This window comes from Capricornis sumatraensis, chromosome X (genome assembly GCF_032405125.1).
Source record: "Capricornis sumatraensis isolate serow.1 chromosome X, serow.2, whole genome shotgun sequence".
Lineage (NCBI taxonomy): Eukaryota > Metazoa > Chordata > Mammalia > Artiodactyla > Bovidae > Capricornis > Capricornis sumatraensis.
This window is the reverse complement of record NC_091092.1, coordinates 70,490,101-70,496,100: the sequence shown is the minus strand read 5'-3', so window position 1 is coordinate 70,496,100 and position 6,000 is coordinate 70,490,101. Positions and strand designations below refer to the sequence as shown.

Here is a 6,000-nt window from a genome sequence, read left to right as displayed (position 1 = left end):
GGCTGTGTCAAAACTCCCAAGGCCACACCTTTTCTTTCAGTGACAAACAAATTAAATTCAGACCCTGTGGGCAAGCTCAGAGTGGGAGCTTGCAAGAGAGCAATTTGAAGAACCTTAAAAGCCTTTTGAGTATCTGGAGATCAAACCAGTTTTTCGGTTTGGGCTTGCTGAGTTTCAACTATATGTTTATATAAAGGCCGGGCAAGTTCCCCATAACCCGGAATCCAAATTCAACAGCAACCTATGATTCCCAAAAATCCTCTCAATTGTCTTAAAGTCATAGGTAGGGGTTGATTTAGTTTAGGTTTAATTCTCTGGGGGCCTGTGGCCCTACTCCCTTCTGATATGATTAGCCCCAGATATCTAACAGATTGTTGACAAAGCTGAGGCTTTTCTCTTGATGCCTTGTAACCGCAGCCTGCCAGAAAGTTTAAGAAGTCTTCTGAGGCTCGTGAACAAGCTTCCTCTGTCTCGGTACAGAGCAAAATATCATCTACATATTGTAACACCACTGCTTTGGAGCTATAAATGTTTTGTAGATTCCGTGACAAACTTTATCCAAATAAGTGAGGACAGTCATGAAATCCCTGCAGCAAAACTGTCCAGGTTTACTGAGAAGCTGGCTGTGTAGGGTCCTCAAAGGCAAATAGAAATTGACTTTCATCCACCAAAGGCACTGAATAGAAGACATCTTTTAAATCAATTACTGAAAAATATTTGGCTCATTCAGGAATTTCAGACAATAGAATGTAAGGATTAGGCACCACGAGGTGTAAAGGAATTACAGCCTCATTTATTATTTGTAAATCTTGGACCAGTCTCCATTTATCATTTGCTTTTTTAATATCAAAAATAGGAGTGTTGTATGGACTGTTATAGGAAATTAATAGTACCTGCTCCTTTAAATTTTCGATGATGTGTTTAAACCCTTCCTTAACCTCAGGATTCAGTGGATACTGCTTCTTATGTGGAAATAAGTGTCGGTCTTTGAGTGTGACAACTACAGGAATAGAATTTTGTGTTCGACCTACAGTGTTTCCATCAGCCCACACTCTAAGATTTACATTTTGTTCAATTAGAGAGAAAGGGAAGTCTCCATATTCATGAAAACAGAGGCATGGACTTGGCTCAGTATATCTCTCCTTAAAAGGGGTGACGAGACTCTGGCATGATCAAAAGCTCATGTGAAAATAGCACAGAGTAAGTCACAATTTACAGAAAAACTAAAATAATAACTCTTGGCTCATCCAAACAGTCCCATTACAGAAGCAGATCCAGAAGAAAGTGGGCCAGAGGCTACAGTAAGGACGGAGTAAGTTGCCCCAGTGTCTAAAAGAAAATCGACAGATTGACCCCCTACAGTTATTAATATGCGGGGTTTCTCAGGTGTAATTGGGATGGGAGCTTGTGTGGGGACACCGGGCACCTTCATTCCTGATTGTCTTGAGAGTCTGACCCCTGAAACCTACACATCTGGGGGCAGTCTCTTCCAGTGTGGTCCCTTGCAGACCGGACATGGAGCCGGGGTAGTTTGGATGCCTGAGGGCAATCTTGCTTGAGGTGCCCCTCCTTTCCACAGTAATAGCATGCCTATACCTTTTCGACTCGGTCCCTCTGGGCATTTTTCTCAGGCTGTTTAAGAACGGTTTTCATAGCCGTTGCGAGGGCTTCTGCCTGCTCCTTTGTCCTTTTCTTCCTTTCTTTCTTTTCCTCATATTCCCTACCATAATAGACTGTCTGAGCCAGTTATAACAGATTATCTAAAGAGTGATTTGGTCCATATGTCCATTTTAATAGCTTACAGTGGATATCTGGAGCTGATTGAGTGAGAAATCTAACCTTTAAGGTCACTTTTCCATCTTCACTTTCAGGATCAATCTCAGTGAATCTGCAAAGAGCTTCTCTCAATCTAGGAATTTACCAGGAGCTTCCTTCTCCTCTTGTTCTATGTCTGCCAATTTGCCATAGTTTAAAGGCTTAGCACACACCTGCCTGAGTCCTTTAAGAATACATCTGACAAAATGACTCTGATCTCATCTTCTTTTAGCTGTGTTGTAGTCCCAGTATGGTTCTGTAGTTGGGCCCGCCTGGTCCTCAGTGGGGAGGGCAGCTATCTCATCCTCCCTCTTCCCTACTGATTCATTACCAAACCATTTATCTCCATAAGCAACCACTTTTCCCAAAATTCGAGTCTTTGAGTCGGGAATCAGTGTTTGTCCCAAGATATATGTCACATCTTTCCAAGTAAGGTCATAAAGCAAAGTAACACCTTTAGAGGTGAGGACCCAGCTCTAATATTTAGAGCTCTAAATATAAGCTCTAATATATTTTTCTGGATCCTCTAAATAGTCTCTCAGATCCTCCTTGATTCTTTGTATTTCTTGATAAGAAAAAGGCTTATTAACTCTCATAGACTGATTTTATTCTCCTGGTGGGTGCTTCATGAAGAGGCAACAGATTGTGTGGCTGTTCCTCAGTCTCTCTGGCTGTTCTGTGCATATGATCCTAGGGATAGATTGGAGAAATCTGCTTTTCTTTATCTCTCTCCTGTCCCCCATCTCATCTAGTAAAGTAGGAGGACAGGAGGGAGCTGAAGGTGTCACACCCAAATCTATATCCTTAGGACATAAGTCTGGGATAGTTCACAGAGAGAAAAGGGGCAACACATATGCTACTTCCACCCATTTCCCTTGTTTTCTACAGAACCGGTCTAATTGTAAAACAGCATTATACTTAAGAGACCCTCCAACCGTCCACCCACGGCCATGTAATATCACATAGGAAGACCAGGCATGTCTTCTTTAAGCCCTGGGGATCAAATCTATCCCAGTTTTTCAGGATACAGTTCAAAGGAGTGAGGCTGGAATTGTTAGCTCCCATCTGTAAGAGAGAAAAAAAGTGACCAGCACCCTCTTTCTACTGGAGGCGTCCCTCCCTGAGCTAGATGGGGGTGTAGACAGACCTTACACCAAAGCTTTACTTTCTTGGTCAGACTTAGTCTGTCCCTTACTGACACAGGCGACATACTCGTCCCTCCCGGTACTACAACTGAGACAGGGTGGGGATGCACCAGGGGTAGATCTGATGGCATCCCTGACTGATGTCCAGCTTCTTACCATTAAAACCTTGCTTGCCTCTGATGCCATCTGGGGTGTGATCAGAGTAACCTTCCAGAATGCCTCCCAAGCCAAGACTGCTGGGGGAAACATTTTCATCAACTGAATGCACAACCCTGAGTATATTCCTGACCACAATAAGACTGATATGAACATAAAACTGAGATGTTCCTTCCAAGCGTCACAACACCATTATAAGAGTCTCCTCTGGTCCACTAAGAGCCAGCATTACAAAAGGGAAAAAAAAAATCCATTGTAGTTCCAGTCTGAATAACCTTTAACCTCAGAGATGCTCTTGGAGCTACAGCTCCATCTGTCTTCCAAACTTTCTATGCCTAGCAAAGCTAGGCGCTTCCTGATTACCAATCCAAATTTGGGACCTAAGTCATAGTACACAGTAACAGCATAAATCACAAGTCCCTTGAAAGTCTGCTAATCTGAAAGATCAGGTTAGCACTTCTAATTCCCAAGGAGTTATGAAATGGTCAAAGAGACTGAAAAGTTTGACTGAGAAAGGAGAGTTCGGTCCACACACTTTGCCCATTTCTGGTCAGTTCCCAAAGGAGACATGGGTTGACATTGACAGGTCAGTATAAACTCCCGACAGGTTTCTGCCATAAGCTGTATGAGGTCACTGTGGAACCACAGAGCAGGGTTCCTCACTTGCTTTGCACAAGGCGTTTCATTCATTCACAAAAGCACACCATCAGTTCAGTTCAGTTCAGTTCAGTCACTCAGTCATGTCCGACTCTTTGCGACCCCATGAATTGCAGCACGCCAGGCCTCCCTGTCCATCACCATCTCCTGGAGTTCACTCAGACTCACGTCCATCGAGTCCATGATGCCATCCAGCCATCTCTTCCTGGGTCGTCCCCTTCTCCTCCTGCCCCCAATCTCTCCCAGCATCAGAGTCTTTTCCAATGAGTCAACTCTTCACATGAGGTGGCCAAAGTACTGGAGCTTTAGCTTTAGCATCATTTCTTCCAAAGAAAGCCCAGGGTTGATCTCCTTCAGAATGGACTGGTTGGATCTCCTTGCAGTCCAAGGGACTCTCAAGAGTCTTCTCCAACACCACAGTTCAAAAGCATCAATTCTTCGGTGCTTAGCCTTCTTCACAGTCCAGCTCTCACATCCATACATGACCACAGGAAAAACCATAGCCTTGACTAGACGGACCTTAGTCGGCAAAGTAGTGTCTCTGCTTTTGAATATACTACCTAGGTTGGTCATAACTTTTCTTCCAAGGAGTAAGTGTCTTCTAATTTCATGGCTGCAGTCACCATCTGCAGTGATTTTGGAGCCCCCCCAAAAAAGTCTGACACTGTCTCTACTCTTTCCCCAACTATTTCCCATGAAATGATGGGACCAGATGCCATGATCTTCGTTTTCTGAATGTTGAGCTTTAAGCCAACTTTTTCACTCTCCTCTTTCACTTTCATCAAGAGGCTTTTTAGCTCCTCTTCACTTTCTGCCATAAGGGTGGTGTCATCTGTATATCTGAGGTTATTGATATTTCTCCTGGCAATCTTGATTCCAGCTTGTGTTTCTTCCAGTCCAGCATTTCTCATGAAGTACTCCGCATATAAGTTAAATAAGCAGGGTGACAATATATAGCCTTGACGTACTCCTTTTCCTGGTAAAGTACAGCAGGAAACATGTTCGCTAGGAGAACAAAGAACTAAAGTTCCAAGCATCCTTACCTTGTCCTGAAGAATCCCGGATGAACCCAAGAGATGAAAGGTTGCTTTTGAACCACACAAAGACGCTGGGATTCTTGGCCTCCAGAGGAGAGGAATTCAATCCAGGGCCAGAGACGAGGCTTGATTGCTCAGAGCTTTTGTAGAGTAAAGTTTTGTTAAAATATAAAGGAGATAGAGAAAGCTTCTAACATAGGCATCAGAAGGGGGCAGAAAGAGTACCCCCTTGCTAGTGTTAGCAATGGAATTATATACTCTCTAATTAGTTATTATAGAGAATCAAAAAAAAAAAAATGTCTGGAGGTTGTAAAGACCTCAGTAGACATACTCCCATAATTTACATTTCAAGATAACAGGATTAGCCAGAAGGTTTCTTCCAGAGACTGTCCTCAAGCAGGATACATTATTGTTATATAATCCTAAGGAATGTAGAGGGGGAAAAAAAAAAAAAAAAATGTTTGTCCTTTCTTCCTCCTTGAGAAGTCCAGACCGCTCTCTCCTTGTGGACTCCTAGACTTCTTATTAACCTGCCTAGGAAATGACTCTCTCACACTGCCATGGTTTCTTTTCTTTACAGAAATTTTCATTTTGAACTGTTGTGTGTTGTTTTTCCCGTGTTCTTTTAGTTCACTGAACTTTTTAAAGATTACTATTTTGAATTATGTCAGGTAGTTCATTGACCTCCATTTCTGTAGGGTTATTTGTTGGAGATTTATTAGTTTCCTTTGGTAATATCATGTTTCCCTGATTCTTTGTGATCCTTGAGTTGCCTTTTGTGCATTTGAAGATATGATCACCTCGTCTAGTTTACAGGCTGACTTCAAGAGAACAAGACAGTTATTAATCAGTACAGACTTGAATTCTGGGAATGTCAACTGACTATGTCCATAAACAGGCAATGTCTTCTTCTGGGGTCTGCTAGTAGCTGAGAATTGCTGTCAGTTTCTGTGGATCTGATGGGCCTGTTGCTAGAATCTATGCTCAGATGTTAACTCCTAACAGTGCTTCATGGTATGTCAGAGTTGTTGACAGGATTCTACTATCAGTGAGGGGCTGAAGGTAGGACTTCAAGGTTAGGTGAGTTAGCTAGATGAGTTGCCTGATTAGGTGTGGCCACTGGCAGAGCTCCATGAATGGGTAAGCACTGTGGATAGGCAGAGTCTACTGGCTGGGCTTTGTGCCCAAGA

The 6,000-nt window shown here is 43.0% G+C and overlaps 1 pseudogene; it reads right to left on the bottom strand.

Moving 5' to 3' along the window:
• Positions 1-2,033: 2,033 nt before the first annotated feature.
• The window catches only part of LOC138071747 (ubiquitin carboxyl-terminal hydrolase 44-like), a 199,240-nt pseudogene continuing 195,273 nt past the window's right edge, over positions 2,034-6,000 (bottom strand).